We start from the raw sequence: 23221 nt of genomic DNA, 5'->3' as shown, positions 1-23221 counted from the left end.
CCTGTTACCTCAATCAGCTAAATTTCAACCACCACCAAGATATGAAGAAAACCTATCTGTGAAAATAGTTACTTGAAAGGTCATTCCTCCCCTCCCCCACACACTTATACACTTTCTGAGCCCAAGTTTTTAGACACTTTAAATTTAACCAACCTTTCAGTTTTTTACGTCCAGAAGATTCCAAATTCATCTGCAGATTATCTCTAAGTAGGTTCTGAAAAACTCACATCAAAACCTTTGTAAAGACATTCCCAGTCAGTACTAAACTAAAAAAAAACCCAAACCCTCAATGGAATTTATAGAAATAAGTCACTTTTCTCCAAAATAGATGCTGGTGAAGTTGTTATAAAATAAGTGTCATGAACTCCTAAATATAAGGATTGTTGGCATGTTTCAAGTAATCTCAGGTGTTTACTCTTCAAAAAGATACAAGGGTAGTGCTGGGATTAGAGAGAGATGGTAATTTGATGATAATTTATTGCAAAGACAGTCAATCTGATATAGTAATCTCAAACCATGTAAGGCACGTGCGGCCACCCAGAGCTTGCTGACCATAGGAAGCCTCTGCTATCACATAATTTCATTGCCACACATTCTCCTGCAACTCATCCTCCCATAAAGCTTACAGCTAAACTATTTGGTCCTGTAGGTAGGTGTGACCCAATTAGGATGGGGAAGATAGTGTCAATAGAAGGAAGGGTCATTCACACCACACTCTTATTGAAAATTGGGTTCCTTGTACTCTATTGCCTGTATAGTTGGCTTAGAATGATAGAATAGGAAATGGCATTTTAGATTATTGAATAACTTTCTGTTATAATACCTTCATCAAAATATTGCCTGTCTCCCCGATGAATACAGTCATGAAGAAGAACTCAATTTTCTCTGGACATTTGATTCCAATGTCAGATTGCTCTTAATGTTAGGAGCTTCTTCTAACATTCATTTAGAATCATTTTTCTTATAATTTAAATCAATTATTATATGTCTTGTATTGTGGATTAATAGGGAATGAGACTTGATCTGTAATATTTTGTTAGGTAAATGAAGATGTTTTCCTGTCATTTTTCTTTTCTTCACAAGATGAAGCATTCCAAGTTCTTTTCATCTCTCTTGATAGAACTTAGATTCTGTGCCCAAAAATCTGTACAGGTAGTCCTTGAGATAGGACAACAATTGAGCCCAAAATTTATGTTGCTAAGTGAAACATTTGTTAAGTGAGTTTGCCTCATTTTACAACTTTTCTTGTCACAGTTGTTAAGTGAATCATTGCATTTGTTAAGTTAGTAACATGGTTGTTAAATGATTCTGGCTTCCCCATTGACTTTGCTTGTCAGAAGGTTACACAAGCCAATAACATGACCCCAAGACACTGCAATTGTCATAAATATGAACCACTTGCCAAGCATCTGAATTTTGATCAAATGAGTATGGGGATGCTACAACAGTCATAAGTGTGAAAAATGGTCATAAGTCACTTTTTTCAGTGCCATTGTAACTTTGAATGGTCACTAAATGAATAAATGAACTTTTGTAAGTTGAGGACTACCTGTATTGTCATTCTCGGAAAGTGTTCCAGTTTCTTCTTAAAGTATAATTCTCAGAAGTACACACCAGTTTGTTGTAGAATCTGTCCAAAGCAGGTTAAACTTGAACAATTATTTCCCATGATTTGGAAACTATGTTTCTGTTGGCGCAGCCAAAAATACATAATGCATGAATAACATTGAATTTGTCCCTGTTAAATTAATTATTTTTAGCCAATTCCTTTAACCTATAAAGGTAATTTTTAATTTTATTTCAGTGATATTAACTATCCTTATAATTTTGGATTCTTTTTAAATTTTATATGCATTCCTTCCACCTCATTATCCATGTAATCTAAGCATGATCAATTGATTAAAAAGAAGTCATCATTGATTCTTTTGGCACTATCTTTTCCACCTGCCTCCAATTTGATTGTGAGATACTAATAAGCATTGAATATATATGTTTGATATAGAAAGCAACTTTTAAATAAAAGATTTTTATTCAAATATATGACAAAACTTAAAGAATCTTTTAGAAGCACTGATAAACTCACAACACTGTGAGTTGTGTTTTGTTCAGTTGTTGCTATAAAGAGTAAAAATTTATTCGAAGTAAATATGGAGAGAAAAGTGAGAGTGTCCATTTAAAAAATGTAACAAATTTCAGGGATTATGAAAAAGTAAACAAGCTTATGCTTTTTCATTAAAATGTGGATTTAAATTTGTTTTAAATTTATATTTTATTTTAATAAGTTGTAAAGTTGTATCATTGTTTTATTAAATACTTAGTTTAAACATTAATTTTTAAAAGTAAACTGTTTATCTTTTACTCATTAGTTTTATTAATGGTTGGTGATATTGCACAAATGAATGTATCATTTTAGGGGACTGTGGCATTGCAAAGTTTGAAAACTCCTGGCCTAGGCAATTTTCTGAGATGCCCTTATAGCTTTTCATTTTCATTCATACAAGAAAGGCAGCTTTGTTCTGCTTGAATGGATGGTAATGCTGTTACTCCAAGTTGATGAAGGTTGGAAATGCAGATGGGCTTTGATTGATTTCTGTTTAAGTTCAGGGATATGAATAGAAGGATGCACAGCTCCCCAGTAATTTTTATTGTAAATAGAGGAGGACAGAACAGCAACTAATTTAAGGAGGAAAGCTTTTGCCATTTGGTAGTGAAGGATATGTTACAGTTATAAATAATTAACTTGCAAGTGTGCTGGAAGATGGTTTAATTCCTGAAAGAAATGACTTATGAGTAATGATTTGAGTGGTGGGGAGCAGGCAAGCCATTTAATCTGTATGTCTTTGCCTTTCATGATTGTGTGTGAGAGAAAAGATGAAATGTATTCAGTGGAAACATGTCAGCAGGAAAGCTGAAAAGAGATTGCTGAGACCATTCCTATCATGTGAGCAGCATCAGATTCTCCAGCGTGACAAGTGGAGAATCCACCAATGGATTAACTTCGTCTTCTTCCTGTAGATTAGTCGTCCAATTTTGCTCCGCCTCTCCTCCTGGGACCTTCCTGTCCCAGTCTCGACTAGTCTTGAGCCCGACTAGACTGAATTCTTGACTCCTGAAGTGATTCTTCTTTAAGGTCGTATATTTCTGATATTTTGGTCAATCCAAGGGGGGCAGAACTGCAAAGAACGAACGGCTGTTCGTTTGAGCCCTTTCTGCTGCCAGATCACAGCTCAACCATGAGGCTGGCCTGAGCCCAGCGGATCGCCGGACAAACAAGGAACCGGACGCCATTTTCCAATCACCAAGTGTGACCCTGAACAAAGAGAGACAATCTCCTTCCCCCCCCCAACACAATCCTCCCACAGGGCTAGCCAGGATAGCCGAAGTAAATTCGGAATTCATTAGCACAGCTGATCAGTGGGCAATTTAAACTTCCCATGGATCATACGGAAGCTGGAGAGCCGCGTGGGAACAATAGGACACACGCGAAGCTGGTGAGCTGCAGAAGAATATCACAGCTCTTAGCCTAAATCAGCTAAAGAGCTCCAAGGCTCCTGCTGTTTCCATTGCCTGAAGCTGGGGATTAGCTGATTGGCAGAGGGCTTTTAGACTCCGCAGCTCCCTCCTGGAGTTTCCCTGTGGCTCCTTGGCTTCCTTGCAATTCACGCTGACCATATTCCACTGAATACAAGTACAGTTGTTTTTTCTTGGGCAGACTCCAGGAAATCCAGCTGAGGGAGGCACGAGAGAGATCGAGTTCAGCCAATAACAACCTCAACTTCACCCAAGCTCAGTCCTTCTTCCTAGCCACATAGGAATAATAACAATAAAAAATAAAAATTTAAAAAAATAAGAAAATAAAAATAATAATAATTAAAAAATAAGATAAAATAATAATAGTAATAGTAATAATTGAAGAGCACAAGACATAGATCAACTCACAATTACCCTGAACCAGATTGGAATTGTAAATCATTCCAGTTAAGAATGGCAGATACCAGCACAGTTCAAACAGCACAGGACCCTGCCACCACCAGTCCCCCTGCTCATAAAAGACAGAGATCATCCAAGCAGGAGGTGGCTGGGAAGATCAAGGCCAAGGCAATATTGGCCAAAAGGTCTTCCAAAGCAGTGGATAGGGGGCTAAGTGACATCACCAGGCTCTAGAGAGACAACTCTCCCGAGCCAAAAGGAGGCAAACTCCACTGAAGATGAATTAGAGCCACCCAATTACAGGGAGGAGGACATTTTTGGCACAAGGAAGCCCAGCCAGGAACCTCTGGAAACAGTCTGATGCGGAACAGAGGAACAGCTCTACCCTAAGTGAGGGGCCTGGAGATCTGGGTTCAGAAGCAGGCATCCGTCGCTCAGATAATCATGGAGCAATGTCTTCAGAACACCTTCAATCCCTGATATCTCAGGCTGTTGCACAGGCCATGGCCTCCTCAAGACACCAGAACAAGGTCTGTGGCCTCTAGGAGCGGCTCCCATTTTTCTCAAGAGGAGGCCTCTGTGTACCAAGACTCTATTTTCTCCTCTAGGTCCTCCAGAGGCAGGAGGTCTCCTGCGGAGGACCATGAGCTGACGGATCAGAGATTGTCCAACGAAGAGGATGTATCTCCAGATCCTCCTCCGTTGTAGGCTTGTTTAATCCATCCTTATTCAAGATGCTGCTACATAATGCCAGTGGCACTGCAAATATTCAGAGGCCCCCAATTCCGCAGAAAGGAACATCCACCAATCCCTCAACTAGTAAGGTCACAAACAACGAAGTGTTTTCACAGCCCACCTATACCCAACAATTTGTTCCCTGCCCACCTCTCTTCTTTGATTCTGTTCAGAACAACATGGGGGCACTGGGTTCCTTCCTCCCAATGGGGGGGCAGACAAGAAAATATTCAACATAGATCTGGCACTATCAGAGATAATAGAAGTGCCAATAATAGATGAACCCATTGTAACCCTCTTTTCTCCACCCCCGATAGCTGGGGATGCAGCGGAGGCCATGAAATCAAAAGAAAAGGAGGGTTGGGGTGGGTGGGTTAGGGTTGTTTTTTGTTTTTTGTCTTTTTTTTTCTTTCTTATTTGTAAAAACTTTAAAATTTTCAATAAAAAAAAAAGAAAAGAAGATGGACCTAATCTTCTGCAGGGCACACCAGGCCTCAGCCTGGGCAATCAAGGCAAGCATCACTACGTCCTTTTTCACCAGGACATCTCTTCTTTGGCTGCGCCAACTCCAGTCGAGTATTCTCCCAGTGGAAGAGAAAACTCACCAGAATTTAAAAAGATTAGTGGCGGCAGTGGAGCTCATGTCGGATTCCTCCTTACACACAACCAATTTCTCTGCCAGAGCAATAGCGTACAACACTGGTGCATGCAGATTGCTGTGGCTCAAGCATTGGAGAGCGGACATGAAAGCTAAGTGGCGTTTAGTGGCGGCATCCTATAAGGGCGGCCAGCTCTTTGGCGAGGTGCTTGACCCTTATCTAATTGACAAACGCAAGATCCCTGGCCCACCTGACAAAGAGGACAGAGCGGGGAGCTCCCTCCTATTCCTGCAGATCGGCCTTCCGACCTGATGCAGGCATGGATAAGGGGACCTTTTCCCTTCCCTATCAGCCCAGATCGGACCGTCAAGGTAAGAGAAACAATAACAGGGACAGGTTCAGACAACAGGCCCAAGCAAGGCGGCCCTTTCGAGGAACCAGGGGGCGTCCTTACTGCAGATCCAAGTGACAGCCCGAGGGCCCCCTCATTGGTGGCCAGCTAGCCCTTTTTGCTCACAAATGGCAAGCTACCACCATTGACCTCTGGGTCCTAAATACCATCAGATTCGGCCTATCCCTAGAATTCCTCTCAACACCCCCGAACCAGTTCATTCCTTGCCCATCTCCAAAAGATCTGATTAAGAAGAACCTCACCAAGGAGGCCATCCAACACTTCCTGGACATTCAGGCTATAGAACCGGTAGAAAGAGATCAGTGAGGACAAGGATTCTATTCCATCCTATTCATAATCCCAAAGAATTCAGGGAGGTGGAGAGCAATACTAGACCTAAAGAGTCTGAACAGACACCTGAAGTACAAAAAATTCAAAATGCAAACCCTTCACTCGATATTAGCAAGCATCAGGAAGGGGGACCTTCTGACGTCCATAGATCTGATGGAGGCCTACCTTCACATTCCCATACTTCTGGATGACCAGAGGTTCCTCAGGTTCTACCACACGGGTCAACACTTCCAATACAGGGCCCTACCTTTTGGACTTTCTTCAGCTCCCAGGTGTTGGCAACAACCGCCGCACACTTGAGAACAATCCGGTGTGCATCCAATGCTATCTGGACAACATTCTCATCCAATCCTCATTGGTCCAGACAGCACAGTCAGACTTGGCACTGACTCTGAAAACCCTTCAAGACCACGGATTCTCAGTAAATTTTCAGAAGAGTCGTGCCCTCAAACCATCTTCTTCATCTGGGAGTTGTCATAGACACACAAAAGTGCACGGTCCATCTCTCTCAGGACCGTCAATGCAGCATTCAAACTCTGGTCAGACTCATCCAAAGGAAATGGTCCTCAACACTGGCTACACTCTCACAGCTGTTAGGAAAGATGTTGTCATGCCTCACAATCGTACCTTGGGCAAGGCTACACTCCAGAGAGCTCCAGTGGTTCCTACTTCCGTTTCAAAGAATGGAGATAGGCTCCTCAAACCGAAGAGTGAAGGTGCCACCAAAGGTCCTGAGGTCGCTCCAGTGGTGGTCCTCCCCAGAAATGGGGAAGGGACACTTGTTCAGGGAAGCCAACTGAGTCACCCTTACAACGGATGCCAGCCTATTCGGCTGGGGAGCGTACCTGTAATCACAGCTAGTACAGGGTCAATAGTCAAAGAAAGATCTAAAGCACAAAATAAATTGCCTAGAATTCAGAGCCATACACCTGGCCCTCCATCACTTCCACAGCACAGTGGCGCATCAATATGTGCTCATACTCATGGACAACGTGGCGGCCAAAGCGCATGTCAACCGATGAGGCACGCGATCCAGGACCCTCATGAACAAAGCACAAGCGCTGGGAACCTGGGCAGAAAATAACCTAGCCTCCATCAAGGCCGAGCACATCTCAGGAGAAGCCAATTGCCAGGTAGACTTCCTGTGTAGGACAGTAGGCCACCTGTGGTACACAGATACCCTTCCTGGGATCTACCTAAGGTCCTACAGGCCATAACCTTACCTCCATTTGAGCCTGCCAGGACCTGTGACCTACTGTACCTGACCCTTAAGGTCCCCTTCTTAGTCGCTGTTACCTCAGCAAGACGCATCTCAGAACTAGCAGCCCTGTCAGTGAGGGAGGACCTTTGTATCTTCCACACGGACAGGGTGGTGTTACATTTGGACCTTCCTTCGTTCCAAAGGTCAATTCCCTATTTCACAGAGCACAGGAGGTGATGCTATCAAACGTTTGCCCCAAACCGTCCCATGAACTGGAGCGCAAGTGGCACACCTTAGACATTCGCAGAGTTTAAAGCAGTACATCAAGCGAACGGCACCCTTCCGTAGATCAGAAGCACTGTTTGTCTCCTTCCATTCTCACACAAGAGGTCGGAGAGTCACTGCATCCACAATCGGTAGATGGATTAAAAGGTGTATAGCGGAGGTATACAGAGGACAGTCCTTGATGGTCCCCAGATGAATCACTGCACATTCCACGTGCAGTGCTGCAACCTCAGCAGCATGGGCAACTCGGGCTTTGATTGAAGAAATATTAGAGCGGCGACGTGGACGTCGCCTTCCTCTTTTATAAGACACTACAAATTAGACAGATTCGCATCTGCGGAGGCCTCCTTTGGCAGGGGAGTACTCCAGTGCATAGTATCAGAGAGTGGGACACAGGCCTAGATGGCATCCCACCCACAAGGACAGTGAGGCTTTGGTATGTCCCATTGGTGGATTCTCCACTTGTCATGCTGGAGAAGGGGCGTTGGTCTTACCTGAACGCCTTTTCTCAGTGTGACAGTGGAGAATCCACGCCCACCCTTGAGGCCAGTCAGATCCTATAAGGGGAGAGGATGGAGTCAACACAAGAAAACATAGCCAACTAGCTTTCGCCTCGTCGAGACTGGGGCAGGGAGGTCCCAGGAGGAGAGGCGGAGCAAAATTTGACGACTAGTCTATGGGCAGAAGACGAAGTTAACCCCTTGGTGGATTCTCCATCATCACGCTGAGAAAAGGCGTTCAGGTAAGACCAACGCCCCTTTCCAGGTTGAAAAGGCTTTTAGAATTTCTGTCCTGAAGAGGGCCCAGGCCCAAATAATGACAAGCGAAGATTCTCTTGGCTCCATAAACTCTTACAAAATATGGAAATGTGCTTTTTCCCCATAGAGATATTTAAGAAAGGATAAATTTGTAGTAGTTTAGGAGCACTGTATATTCCTTCGTCTTTGTTAGGCAGATTTGAGTTTATATTCCTGTCCTTTCCTGAGCAAAGAATAGAGGAAAACCAATAGAAGAAGCTCCCAGAAGCTCCCATCCATTTTGATTCTCCTTTTAGTGCTGCTCCTAGAGGAAGCTGTCAGGCCTTGCTGTGTTTCTGGAGTGATAAACCATCAACTCATCTAGAAGATCACTTACATCTCTTTATAGTAGCATGTAAGATTGTTGTGGGTGATCTAAACAAATGTCTTTAGTGCTGCTCTGTCTTCCAGCCCTTTCTCATCCTGCTATGGTAACTGAAATCAGTTAATTAAAACTGAAAGGGGAATTGGAAAGTTAATGAGGATGTATTTTTTTTCTTAGCAGAAAATCCAATAGATTAGAACATAAATTTACAGAACCACAACATAGATTTTTCTTAAATTTGGTGATGCATTAAACCTCAAGAAACTGTTCTCCAGATCTATAATCTTGTCCAGGGAAGAGTTTAAAACACTTTCTATGCATATGAAAGAGAAATACAATTATTTTGAAACAAGGGGCATGGAGGGCAGGGGAAGATTAAGTTGCTTTGCATGTGTGAAGACCTGAATCCAGATCAGGCTAATATTTCTTTACTTTTGAGCTGCTGGAAATTTTGGAAGCTGAGTCTTAAAGTTACCAAAGTTGAGAAATTCTGTTGTAGAGCAGAGTGAGGCAGTTTTATGCTGTAGAATTGATTTTTCAGTATCATTTCAAGGGAAGAGGATGGGATTATCAGGCTATTCTTTCTTCTGATTTAATAGTTCTAGGCCAGGTTATTCACTCTGTGATCTCGAAATGTCTCTCTAGATAATATCAAAGTGTAATTATTAATTAAGAATAATAACTAAGTAGTAAGTAAAAAAACTATTTTTATGTTAGGGCTTTGGTACATTCTCTTCGTTACCATTTGGGGTACATGAATAAATAATAAATACTATACGGATCATAACACTGTGTTTTGAAAATGAGTAAATTACACAGGGATCTTTGGATATTAATCAGTAAAACCTGAGACTCTTCTCAACCTTATTGTTATAAACTGACAATTAACATAAAGTAAGTTTTACAAGAGGACTTGTAGTTGCTGTGAATCTTCTTTGTTCAAGAACATGCTTCAGATCTTTTTACTCCTTCCTTCCTTCCCTCCCTCCCTCCTTCCTAATTCAACATTACATTAAAATATAATGGCTGCTGTACAATTACAATCAATACATCTAAAAAAACAAAATAAAAATAAAACATAGGACCAAACAACATACTTACCTCCAATTCTAATATGCAACTTATATAGAATTATACCAAATAACAGGTTAAAAAGTGGATTAAAAATCCTGCAGTGAAAGGATGCAGAGTTGGTTCCATTGGAAAAAGTTTTTTAATGTCATGAATTTTAAACCACTTAAGGAATCTACATGGGCAGGGAAAATGGCCATTACTGGCATTTGCTTCCAGATTATTGGATAACAATGGGGAGATAATGTATTTACAGTATTCTTACTTCCTTTGTGAATAATTTGTCAGCTTCAATTGTCTCATGATATTAAACATCTAGTTCTATTCTAGTACATTTTAGTACATATTAGTTTATCTATTTATGTGATAACATTCAACTCCAATATAATTTAATAGGTTTTGTGAACTGTTGAATCAGGATACAAGTTATAGCCACAAATTTACTTGTCTTTTATAGCAATAGCACTTAGACTTATATACTGCCTCATAGTGCATTACAGCATTCTGAGCAGTTTACAGTGTCAGCATATTGCCCCCAACTATTAATCCAATTACTTGATTAAGTTCATATTTAACAATTCTTCTGGTCATCTATTTCTAAGTTCTATTACTTTGTTTTGACAAAAGAAGCAAAATAGTTTATTTTAAAAGCTGTACCATTTTAATGGTAACTAAGCATAAAAAGTCTTAGTACTCAACATTCTGCTGTCTTTTTTCTACTACTTTGGGATACCTCCTGATTTTATGTTAAATTTCTATAATGAATTGGATTCATACGTTCTTTTCCCCCCAAAAAAGTGAATACTGAATGGATGCTCCTGTGAAAGAAAGGGAATTTCTTTAATCCAATCTATTTAACTAGTTAATTTGTGTCTGTGGCCCACAATGCTGTTCATTACTCCTTCATTTTTTCCCCTCATTTTTCTCATCTTCCTTTACTTTCATTATCAGGTTTTCTAGACCAGGGCTTTTCAACCAGTGGTACGGGTACCACCTGTGGTACATTGGCACCTGACAGGTGGTATGCGACCATCCTAGAAAAGTGGTAGCGGGGGAGGGGAATGAGCAGAACTGGTGGCAGCACCACACAAACCTGAGCAAGAGATAGTTGGAGCTGCAGGGCTGTCAGGGCTCAGGGGAAGCACCAGGATCAACGCCAGGCTCCAGCTGGAGCTCGGCGCTGATCCTGGTGCTTCTGCTGAATCCTGAAGAAGCACCAATCATCTGGAAAGCAGCACTGATCCTGGCACTTCTGCTGAGCCGACAAGAAGCGTCGATCAACTGGAATGTTGCAGCATCTCCAGGGTTTTGTGATTTACATTCAGATGCTTGGCAACTGATTCATATTTATGACGGTCACAGTGTCCCAGGATTATGTGAAGTGACCAAAACCTGCTGCAACCACCCAGCAGAGGGAGGGAGAATAAAAATCTAACACCCCCCTACCCTATTCCTGCTGCCAATCCTCAACAGAAATGCTCACAACAATGAAAACCTCGGACAGGAGGAAGAGTGCGGCCGGGCGGGCAGGCAGGTATCTTGCTCGGCTGTGGCTTGGGGGGGGGCACTTTTTTCAGTGCCATTGTAACTTTGAACAGTCACTAAGCGAACTGTTGTAAGTCGAGGACTACCTGTACTTCATCACTTTTTTCCTTTTTTTTTGGGTCATCAAGTATTTGACACCTAGGCGACTGGTGGTACTCAGATGTTGCCATATCCTAAAAGTGGCACAATGGTGAAAAGGTTGAAAAGCCCTGTTTTAGACTGTTTCACTTTTAGACATTCCATTACTTATTTCATTAACAATCTTTTCTTCACTTCCCATTATGATTTGTTGTTAACATTACCATTTCACTTGTCAAAAGATCTAAATTAATTCTATTTCTATAAATTGTGCATTATTATATTATTGTATATAATCTTACACTATGCTTTTATGTTCTTTTTTTCTTATCTGCATGAACTGCTGTCATTACATATATTAAAAAAATCTAAAGAGTGAAAAATGTAGTCCAGTCATACTATATCCTCAAATATAAAATAAAAAAAAAGAAAAACAATGGGGAAAATAGACAAAAGGAATCATTTTGCTGAGTTTATTCCAGTCAAAAATTTTCAGTGTTCTTGGCTTATCTTATAATTAAATTCATTTAGTATGTTATCTTTTTTCCTCTACAGAAAGAAAATATACCTAATTGCATCCAATTAGAGGCCTGTTGTATTCAATCCACAGCCAACAGCACTTGGATTCTTATAAGTGATTCTGGGGGCTGATGAAAAGTTATATTTGGATTGGAGGTGTCAGATGCTTGAATTCAGGGCTCCCAAACATCATCCCCCAAGGTGAACTCCATGTAGTATCAGGCTTGAGGTCACCCTATGCAACACATTTGGGTATTCCTGATTCAGATGTAACAAAGTGTGTGACAACACTGCATTGTGTGTCAAGGAAGATGAAACAGCATTTCATCTGAACAGAGTGATTGCAGTTGCCAATATCATAATTTCTCTGGGGTGTGTCTGGGCCCTTTTATTGGAACCTAAACCACTATGGAAAAATTATGTTAGTGGTAGGTAGCTATAACTGTTTCAACTTGGTTCCTTGTATGATAGATTTTAATAAAGTAAAGCAGGTTGGTGTCTGTTTGCAACTACCACATTTAAGCTTTCCGTGTCCTGAGCCTGCTGGAATCTGACTTTTTTGCTCCCATAAGATAGTCAAGAAAAAAATTAAATCTGGTTCTCTGACATACTTCAGAATTTTGATCTCCTTTGAGAACAGCAACATTTCACTCAGTATTTTCATTAGAATATTAATCAGGATGAGATTATGATGCTGTTCTGCAAAATACCATAAATAATTGCCTTGAGGCACAGCAGCTGTTCTGTAAACTTTCATCAGGGAATTATCATCCAGCTGTCTAGAAAAGAAAATGGTATTTACTTCCTTGATCATTTTTATAGCATTATCAGTATTTGTAGCAAGAGAATTTGCTATGAAAATGAGTGTGCATGGCAAGCGCTCTTCTGCTCCTTTCATCCTAAACAAATAACAATTCTTAACATTTCTGAAACGCTTCAGGTTGGTACAGGCTGCTGTACTTAACTGACTTGGTTCAGGGTCTATCATCTCATTTGCTTAATCTAGGTTATTTAATTTTGATTCTTTGGTGTAAATGGTTACCCCTATAAGAACTGTAAAATTGTTATACATTGAAATTTAATATAGCACAATTGCAATAATGTCCAAGTGTAGTTTTTCCCATTTCTGTAACTTGGACTTGAAGGGACTGGAAAAATAGTTACGGGGAGGGGAAGGTGTTAAAATTTTTCTGAGCTTACATCTGAAATTTAGACAATGAGTCTATCTGAGTACAATGGGAGGCTTGCTTGCTCTTGTTGTACTTCATCTATTAAAGTTTTCATCTCCCTTAAAGACATGAATTTTACTATAATAGATCAAATAATCAGAAGAAACATGTTCCAAATAGATCCAAGATTTTACTAATCAGGTATTTATTTTTTAGTAATTCTTTATTAACCAGGTAACTGATGACTATTTTTCTTTTTTTCTCTTCAGCAAAAGGTCATGAAACTTTTTTGGACTGTAATTTTCTAAGTTCTGAAAGTTGTAATTTTCCAACTTTAGCCCTTTGTTTTTAGAGTAAATTGATACTTTTTTTGTTTGTTTTTTTGGCTCAATCACACTTTTTGCTGACTTAGCTTACTGTGACCTGAAAGTTTCTAAAACCACAAAGCTAAGAATATAGAGCAAGTTGGGGAAAACTAACTCTTCTTAAAACGTGCTCTCTGCCTTTGTTTGGAAGGGGAATTTATGTTTCTTTTTTTGCTGCTTAAAAAAAAGAGATCCTAAAAGTGCTTAACTTTTTTTAAAAAAAGGTATTGTCTCAGAACTCATCTTTTCTGAAAGCATATTACTAGCCAGCAATCCTGCTAGGAATTTTCTTGGAAAAAAACAGTTTGAGACAAAAACATTAATCATAGCATTAGTCATCACTGGACATTTGAACTAAAATACCAATTAAAGCATTATGAGAGTATATATTTATTTGCAATCAAAGTACTATATATTGTTCTCAATAATTGTCCCTACTCTCATCAGACTGACTTGGTCATTCCTTTCCGAAAAGTTTGATTACAGATGTGGGATTGTTGAATCTAGGGTTTCCCACATCAAGACCTCAAAGATCTTTTTCAACCCCATTCTATATTCTAAGACTCTATTTCATATTTATTGTCTGCTTCTTTTTCCCTTTTATTGTAATGTTATAAGTCTTGATGCATTGTATTGTTTCAATGTAAATTTCAATACAGTAATATTTATGAGATATAATTAACAATTATAATAATTCTATTATTTAAAATGTTTAAAGTATTAAACATTTAAAGTATTAAAAATTATATCAGTATTAATTGTGGTCAATCAATCAATTAGTATAGAGCTAGAAGGGACCTTGGAGGTCTTCAAGTCCAACCCCATGCTCAAGCAGAAGACCCTATACCATTTCAGATAAATGGTTGTCCAGGCTCTTCTTAAAAAATCTCTAGTGATGAAGCACCTACACATTCTGTTCCACTGGTTAATTGTTCTCACTGTTAATAAGTTTCTCCTTAATTCCAGGTTGTTTCTCTTCTTGATTAGTTTCCATTGTTTCTTTTCTTGCCTTCTGGTGCTTTGGAAAATAAGTTTACCCCCTTTTCTTTGTGGCAGCTCTCAAATTCTGGAATATTGCTATCATGTCACCCCTAGTCCTTCTTTTCTCTAGACTAGTCATACATAGTTACTGTAAACATTCTTCATATGTTTGAATCTTCGGGCCTTTAATCATCCAAAGGCTCAACATCTTTTTTTAATATGGCGACCAAAACTGGATGCTGTATTCCAGGTTTGGTCTTACTAAGATTTTATAAAGCGGTACTAATACTTCACATGATTTTATTCTATGCCTCTGTTTATACAATCAAGGATTTTATTAGCTTTTTTGGGTGCTGTTATGTCCTGAGCCTGTGCAAGCAGGCTCGGGGCATTGCAAGCGGTCCTGGGCAGGTGCAAGCTGCCCGGGACCAGACAGGCTGTCGCCAGTACTTGTGCGCATGTGCAAGTGCTGGCGCGCCAAAAGTTGCAGATTGACCCAGGAATGGCCTATAAAAGAGGCCGGGAGTTCTGGGCGTTGTCGGCGTCTTGTACCTAGTATGCTGAACTGAAATAAAGAAGTTTCCTGAGAACTACAACTGCTTCTCGTGTCTTGCCATTTCGCGAAGGACGCAACACTGGCGACGAAGGTGGAATGCCTTACATCAACAGAAGAAAGGTATAAGCTTACCCGAGTGAGTCCTGAGCGGCAGGAACAGCGTTGACTCGGCAGCTACCCGCCAATCCAGTGAGCATCGGGGGTAGGCTGGCTGATAGACCCTTCCTTTCTACAAAATGGCAAAAATTGGAAGGCTTTTGGAATTCGACATCTCACATCCGGAGAGGTGGGAATCCTACGCAGCCAGGGTGGAAAACTATCTCAAGGTAAATCAAGTAAGGGGAGATAGTTTAAAGGCTGCCACCCTGCTGTGTGTTGCGGTCAAGACGCATTCGAAATCGCTGAGAACATTGCAGCACCTGTTCCTCTAGACTCTGTCAGTTATGCAGATCTAAAAAAGCTACTAAAGGAGCACTTCCAGCCCAAGTTGTCCGTCATCGCGTGGCACCACACCTTCGAACAGAGGGATCAACGACCCGGAGAATCGGCCAAGGAGTACATCGCCGCGTTGAGGAAAGCCGCCAAACATTGTGAGTTCAAAGACCTTGAAGGACGACTGAGGGACAGATTTGTATGCGGTCTAAGGCATAGAGAGTTACAACAGAGACTTTTTGCCAAGGAGGACTTGTCATTCCAAGATGCCTTGAGAGAGGTCACCGCAGAAGAAGCAGCGGGCGGCGCCATCAAAAACATGCGGCCGATCAGAAACAGTCCAGATGCTGCGTCCGTGCACCAGGAAGAAGTCCAAAGGAACTCTGAGGAGGATCCTGACAAGGAAGTGGACCGTCTACACCCCACAAAAGAAGGGAAACAAAAAGGAAGCTCCTCAGCTCTCCCCAACTGCATCGGTTGTGGAGGTCGCCACAAGAGAACCGACTGCAAGTTCCGCTCCGCTATCTGCAGGGCATGCGGAAAACAAGGACACATTGCAGCTGTGTGCCTGGGCCGTCAGAAGGTACAACCTCAGGAAGAATTGCGCCTGAAAGGTACCAGGGTTCCCAGCCAAAACAGGGTGGGGTTTTGCGCTTCGCGAAGAAGCATCTATAGGACAGGCACACACAAGCCCATTAAGAAAAAGCTGTCACTTAAGGTGAAGCTACAAGGGGTTCCATTGGCTATGGAACTGGATACGGGGTCTGCACTTTCAATCATTTCCATGCAAACGTTAGGAAGATTTATTCCGGTAGTGGAACTCAGGCCAAGCTGAGGCCTTCTGACATTGTGTTAACAGACTTTCAAAACTCCAGAGTGTGTGTTAAGGGAGAGGCCACCCTTAACGTACAGTATAAGGATTTTGAAGGTCCACTAGATCTAATAGTAGTAGGGGGTGAACGAACGAGTCTCATAGGACTCGATTGGTTTGAGGCCCTTGGGAATACACGTCACAGGGCTCAATAGTCTGCAAACACTTGACCTACAAGAAGTCTGCAAAGAATTTGCAGATGTTTTCAGCCCCCAGCTGGGCACATACAAAGGACCCCCTGTGTCCTTAAAGCTAGACCCCACTGTCACTCCCATTAGAATTAAAGCAAGAAGGGTCCCTTTTGCTTTAAAAGGTAAAATTGACACTGAGTTGGACAAACTGATTCAGCAAGGAGTTCTAGAACCTGTTGACTCCAGTCCCTGGGAAACCCCCATTGTCACGCCTCTCAAGGCAAATGGGGACATTCGCATCTGTGCTGATTACAAATGCACTCTGAATAAGGCATTGCAGCAACATGCCTATCCTGTTCCTGTGGTCAGTCATATTCTGGCCTCCCTCAAGGGGGGGCATGTTTTTGCAAAGCTTGACCTAGCTCAGGCGTATCAACAGCTGCCTGTTGATGATGATGCTGCTGTAGCTCAGACCATTGTGACCCATAGAGGAGCATTCAAGGTGAAGAGGCTACAATTTGGAGTAAATGTCGCTCCTGGAATTTTCCAAAGCTACGGGGTATACCAGGGGTTTGCCCCTATTTTGATGATGTCTTAATTGCAGGAGACTCTACACACAATCTAGCTGAAAGATTAAGGGCTGTCCTGTTAAGGTTCAGGAAAACGGGCCTCAGGCTTAAGAAGGACAAATTTAAAATTGGGGTGCCTTCTACTGATTTTCTGGGATTCAAAATTGATGCTACTGGGATTCACCCTGCTGAATCCAAACTGAAAGCTATTATGCATGCTCCTAGGCCAAAGTCTACAGGCTTTTCTGGGCCTTCTGAATTTCTACAATTCCTTTCTTCCACGTAAGGCTAGTATAGCTGCCTCTTCACAGGCTATTGGACAAACAGGCAGTGTGGCAGTGGTCACAAAAACATGAAGCAAGTTTCAATGAGGTCAAGGCCTTACTCACTTCTAACAGTGTACTTGCACATTTCAATGAATCCCTTCCTGTGTGCATCGCTTGTGATGCTTCTCCTTATGGGGTTGGAGCTGTACTAAGCCACCTCAGGTCAGATGGAACTCAGGTTCCTGTTGCATATTACTCCAAAACCTTGTCTTCTGCCGAGCGTAATTATGCTCAAATAGACAGGGAGGCTTTAGCTGTTGTTGCTGGAATTAAAAAATTCCATGATTTTTTATATGGCAGGCATTTTACGGTGTTCACTGACCATAAGCCTTTGTTGGGGCTGTTTACCACATGTAAGCAAACTCCCCAAATCATCTCCCCCAGAATGCTAAGATGGTCTATCTTTCTTTCTGCCTATGATTTCTCCCTAATTCACAAACCTGGGAAGGAAATGGGCGATGCTGATGGCCTCAATAGGTTACCCCTGCCGGTAATAGAAGCTGACCCTGCACCAGCTACCAATCTCCTCTCCATTCAGGCCTTGCCCGAGTCTCCTTTAAATGCCAGGGATGTAACCGCTGAATCAGGCACAGACCACACACTTTCACGTGTCCTTTCTTGGGTTTTATCTGGATGGCCAGAGAGCTGTCCTGGCACTGAGTTTCAGAGTTTCTGGTCTAAAAGGAACGAGTTGTCCACCTTCCAGGGTTGTCTGCTTTGGGGAAGCAGAGTTGTCATCCCTACCTCAATGAGGACTAGGGTCTTAGGTTCCCTCCACGAGGGTCATCCTGGCATTGTACGCATGAAGGCGCTTGCGTGCAGCCATTTGTGGTGGCCTGGGTTAGATAGAGACATTGAAGCCAAGGTGCACGCATGCCACCTTTGCCAACGTTCGCGCCCCGAAATGCCCCAAGCTCCTGTACATAGATGGGAGGAAACACAGTCTCCATGGTCTAAGGTGCACATTGACTACGCTGGGCCCTTTCAGGGTCAATTCTTCTTGGTCCTAGTTGACAGCCATTCAAAATGGCTTGAGGTTGTACCTGTCTCTTCCACCACCGCTGCAAAGACTATTCAAGTACTGAGGGGGATTTTTGCTGCACACGGGCTTCCAGACGTCCTCGTGTCTGACAACGGCCCTCAATTCACTTCTTCCGAATTCCAAGCCTTCTTACAGGCTAACATGATTCGTCATGCCACCTCTGCACCTTTCCACCCGTCCACCAACGGTATGGCTGAACGCATGGTTCGCATCAAGGAAGCCTTGAAGAAAATTACCTACGGAGACTGGAATCACAGGTTGGCTGACTTCCTCCTTTCTTATCGCACTACACCGTCCACTTCTACGGGGAGGAGCCCAGCTGAACTTCGTTGGGGGCGCAAACTGACTACCAAGCTTGACCGGTTGCATCCGGATAGACTGCCTTCTTCTTTCACACACCCCAGGGCACCTAGACAACTACTTGTGGGTGCCCTGGTTTGGACTCGTAATTACGGGCCTGGTCATTCATGGGTCCCCGCTGCTATATCCAGGGTCACAGGTCCTCTGTCTTACGAGGTGTCCCTGGACAACGGTCATGTCCTGCGTCGACACATTGACCAGCTTCGCCCTAGACGGGACCTTCCCACTGAGACTCCTGGGTCTTCTCCAGGGGGGGAGGGGGACCCCTTTGGGCAAAGGGAAGGGTATGGGCTGCTGCCCATCATTAATGAGGAAGCTACAGACAGCTTATCCCAAGATTCCGCGAGTGCTCCAAACAGGAATTCAAGGAGCTCAACTAGATATCAGGCATCAACGCCTACTCCAGCCAGGGAGTCACCCCAGGGGCATAATCACTACTCACCCGCATCACTCAGTACTCCAGTCAGGGAGGATACCCGGGAGCATCCCAATAAACCATTTCCCGCAAGAGAGCTGGCACACACTCCTTCTAGTTGGCCTGACACTACCCCTGTCCCTAGAAGGGGGCAAACATACAGGGAGGTGGTCGAGGAACCAAATCCCGACTACAACACCTCTGACTTCACTCAGGGGACAACTGAGTTTTGGGACAGCACTGAAAACCCCACAAGCCCGGGGACAGAAAGGGAACCAGGGGACAGACAACCTCCTGACAGGTCTTGGATGGACCTTGGAGGTTGTACAGAATCGCCCAACAGTGACAGTCACTTAGAGGGGCCAGAGATCCTGCAGCTAGGCAGGACAACCAGGTCAAACAAGGAAAGAAGCCCTGGCCTGACGAGCCCGGTGGGCAAGCAAGCAGGCCAGGCATTGGAACACAGTCCTTGGGAACCACCAGGGTGTAATAAGGGGGACAGATACGCATCACCCCTCAGTCAAGGGGTACTTGGCAGGTACCCAGAGGTTAGGAGGTCACAGAGAGCCAGAAGATCCCCTAAGTATTTAGAGGATTTTGTAACTCTATTGGCAAAACAGAGTTAACAGAGAACATTCCTGTATACAGAGGAAATAGAACACTGAGATTGATGGAAGCAAAAGAAATGTTTGGTTTAAGGTAGTATGGCACTACACTCGCAATGGGTTCCGTGTTAGTATGACATGATCAATAGTCTTAACCCGGGGGGAAGGGGTGTTATGTCCTGAGCCTGTGCAAGCAGGCTCGGGGCATTGCAAGCGGTCCCGGGCAGGTGCAAGCTGCCCGGGACCAGACAGGCTGTCGCCAGTACTTGTGCACATGCGCAAGTGCTGGCGCGCCAAAAGTTCCAGATTGACCCGGGAATGGCCTATAAAAGAGGCCGGGAGTTCTGGGCGTTGTCGGCGTCTTGTACCTAGTATGCTGAACTGAAATAAAGAAGTTTCCTGAGAACTACAACTGCTTCTCGTGTCTTGCCATTTCGCGAAGGACGCAACAGGTGCTGACACATATTACTGGCTCATATTTAAGTATTCATCCACTAGCACTCAAGGTCCCTCTCACAAATACTTTTTTTGTGCCAGTTTTCACTTAATCTGTACTTGTGCCTTTGGTTTTTCCTGCCTAAATGTAAAACCTTGCTTTTCTCTACATTAAATTTCATTTAGTTGGATAGGGTCCATTGTTCAAGTCTATCAATATCTTTTTGGATCCTGAGCTTGTCCTCTGGGGTGTTGGTTATTCCTGCTAGGTTAGTGTCATCTGCAAATTTGATAAGTTCCCCTTCTATTTCCTCATCTATTTCCTCATCATTTATGAAGATATTGAAGAGTATTGGGCCTTGTGGTGCCCCACTACTTACTTCCCTCCATATAAATGAACTATTCATTGAGCACGGTTTGTCAGCCAGTTACAAATCCATCTCGTGACGATGCTATTTATCTCACATTTATCTAGCTTACCATGAAGTAGGTTGTGCTCTACTTTGTCAAATGCCTTACTGAAATCTAAGTGTACTATGTCCACAGCATGTTGCTGGTCTACTAATTTAGTCACTTTGTCAAAGAATGAAATAAGATTGGTTTGACAAGATCTGCTTTTAACAAACCCATGCTGGTTTCTAATTATAACTTTATTTGTTTCTAGATGTTTCAGATCTGTTTTTTGATTACCTTTTCTAGTATCTTCCCAGGTATTGATGTAAGGCTGATTGGTCTCGAGTTTCCTAGGTCTGTTAGGATATCAATATTATATACATAAGATTGTTTGACTTTTCATCCAGAATTTATAACATAAAAAATAAACACTGCATTCATAATAAAATTGATAGTTTGAATATGTTTATCTAAATACATGAATATGTTTATCCACATAGAGATAAACCATGTTTACATACAAAAGAGACAGTTAAAAACAATGAAGAAAACAAATATATATATATATAACACATCTTCTCCAGCAGCTAATACTTTAAAAGCATGGATTAACATCAAACAAACAATATAGCAGAATACAATCAATAAACTACCAAGGAGGAAACCACACAGACCAAAACTGGCACAGCAAACTATTGAATACAAATACAGAGAAGACTCCATATTCAGTAAGACTGATGATGTTATCCAGTTGGGTAATGAAATGTCTGCAAACAAACAGCTAACCTCAGAGAACACCAAAGATTCTATAGTTCAGTTGTGAGCTATATATATTGTGTAGGCAATGACCAGGTGGACTCTGAAAGTGGGGTCAAATCCATCATCAGTTTGAAATTCTTGTATATAGGTAACATGTAATAAACTCTTGAGTGCTTTAAACTCAACCCCTATTCCTGGTACTTGCGCCTGGCATATTGTTTTAACAAAAGACAAAATACCTAAAAAGTAGGGAAAAAAAACAACAACACTGTGACCAATGATAACAAATAATAGCAAATATAAGCAACCATTGATACAAGACAAAAATTAGAATTTACTAAATGTACAGGAAATGAAAAGTGATCATTATAATGTAATATAATAAAAACACAAACAGAGAATGTAACATGGAAAATTACATGGTCAATTTCTACAGAAATTTGAAGAGAAAAAGAATAAAGATAAAACATGGCAATGGCTTACAACTTAAAAAAATATATATGAAAGCTCGATTTTGGCTGCACAAGAGCAAACTAATGCAATCAAGACCAGAACTGCAAAATCATCAAATGATTGAAAATGCAGATTATGCAAAGAATCAGGAGAAACAGTAGATTATTTGCTCAACTTGTGTAAGATCTCGTTAATTGATACAAATAATGTTGCCAAAACGATTCAGTGGAACCGCTGTAAAATTATTATATATCAGTAATGAAAAATTGTTGGGAACGCAGAGTTGAAAAAGTATAGATACTCCTTGACTTATGACTATAATTGAGCCCAAAATTATGGTAGTAAATCATGTGACTCTTCCCCATTTTACAATCTTTTTTACAGTGGTCATACGTGAATGTGGCACTCTGTTTCCAGCTTTTTGCTGGAAACTAGAAGTAAACGCCAGAAATGGGCAAAAAACACCAGAAATCACAGTCACCTGATTATGGTATGCTGCAAAAGCTGTAAATGCGGGCCAGTTGCAAAGCATTCAAAATGTGATCCTGTGACTGTGTGTGTGGGGGGGGGATTATGTGCCCATTGAAACTTCAAAAATGGGTTGTAAGTAGCTCTGAACAGTTTGTCACAACTTTGAATGGTTGCTAAGTGACCAATCATTAAATGAGGACGATCCATAGTTGAAAATGAGCAGATTAAATTATGACTACCTGAGGCTGGAAAATGAGCAGATTAAAATATTGCAGGATTTCTGAGTACAGACTGATAATGTCTTGTTCATAAAACACCAGATATAACTGTCTTTGAAAAGAAAAAAATGTAGATAATTGATGTGGCAATAGCAGGGATAATGGAACAGAAGTAAAAGAATTGGAGAATACCACAAAGAATCAAGCTCTGGAAATCAAAATTGAAAGATCATGGCATATCATATTCCCAGAGGTTATCGATACAATGGGATCTATGTCCCAAAATCTTGGATTGCACAAGTATAAAAAAATCTGCACGAGTAGAAAAATGATGCATTGCAATATTTGCAATAAATACTTCTTGCCGGGTGGGAGAAATAGAAAATGAAGAAGCTAATGTGCTCTGGGTCCTTAAAATTCAAACAAACTCCTATCATATAACTCCCCAGATTTAACAATTGTTGAGAAAGACAAAAATGTGTGAATAGTAGATGTAGTTCCTGGAGACCGCAGAAGAAAAGAGAACAAACTAGAGAAAATCACAAATACAAAGATCTGCAAATAGAAATAAAACAACTGGCAAAAGAAAGTAAAGACAATACCAGTAGTAATAGGCACTTAGGATGCAATCCCAAAACAATTGGAGTACCACTTGAACTCCAAAAATATTGATAAAATCACCATCAATCAATTGCAAAAGGCAGCTTTATTTGGAGCAACTTACATCCTGTGACTATATCTTTAATACCATCAAACAACAATATCTGCTGATTCCAGGTTCTTGGAAAGGACTTGATAGGTGGGTAACAATGCCAAATCTAGTTTAAACTTCTGGATGACTGT

The 23221-nt window shown here is 41.7% G+C and overlaps 1 protein-coding gene across 3 annotated transcripts in view; it reads left to right on the top strand.

The window, feature by feature from the left end:
• MRC2 (mannose receptor C type 2) overlaps positions 1 to 23221 on the top strand; it is a 142326-nt gene that overhangs the window by 5125 nt on the left and 113980 nt on the right. Inside the window, exon 1 of one of the 3 annotated variants that reach the window (XM_039348179.1) lies at positions 2515 to 8234. The exons of the other annotated variants lie outside the window; for them this stretch is intronic. The gene's annotated coding sequence lies outside the window, so the exon portion shown is untranslated. Of the gene's footprint in view, positions 1 to 2514; positions 8235 to 23221 lie in introns of those variants that run through there. 3 annotated transcript variants of the gene reach the window in all.

Source organism: Crotalus tigris, unplaced genomic scaffold (assembly GCF_016545835.1).
Source record: "Crotalus tigris isolate CLP2741 ecotype Arizona unplaced genomic scaffold, ASM1654583v1 scf7180000018124.1459596, whole genome shotgun sequence".
NCBI lineage: Eukaryota > Metazoa > Chordata > Lepidosauria > Squamata > Viperidae > Crotalus > Crotalus tigris.
Note: the sequence above shows the minus strand (reverse complement) of the source record. Positions and strands in the feature narration are given on the sequence as shown.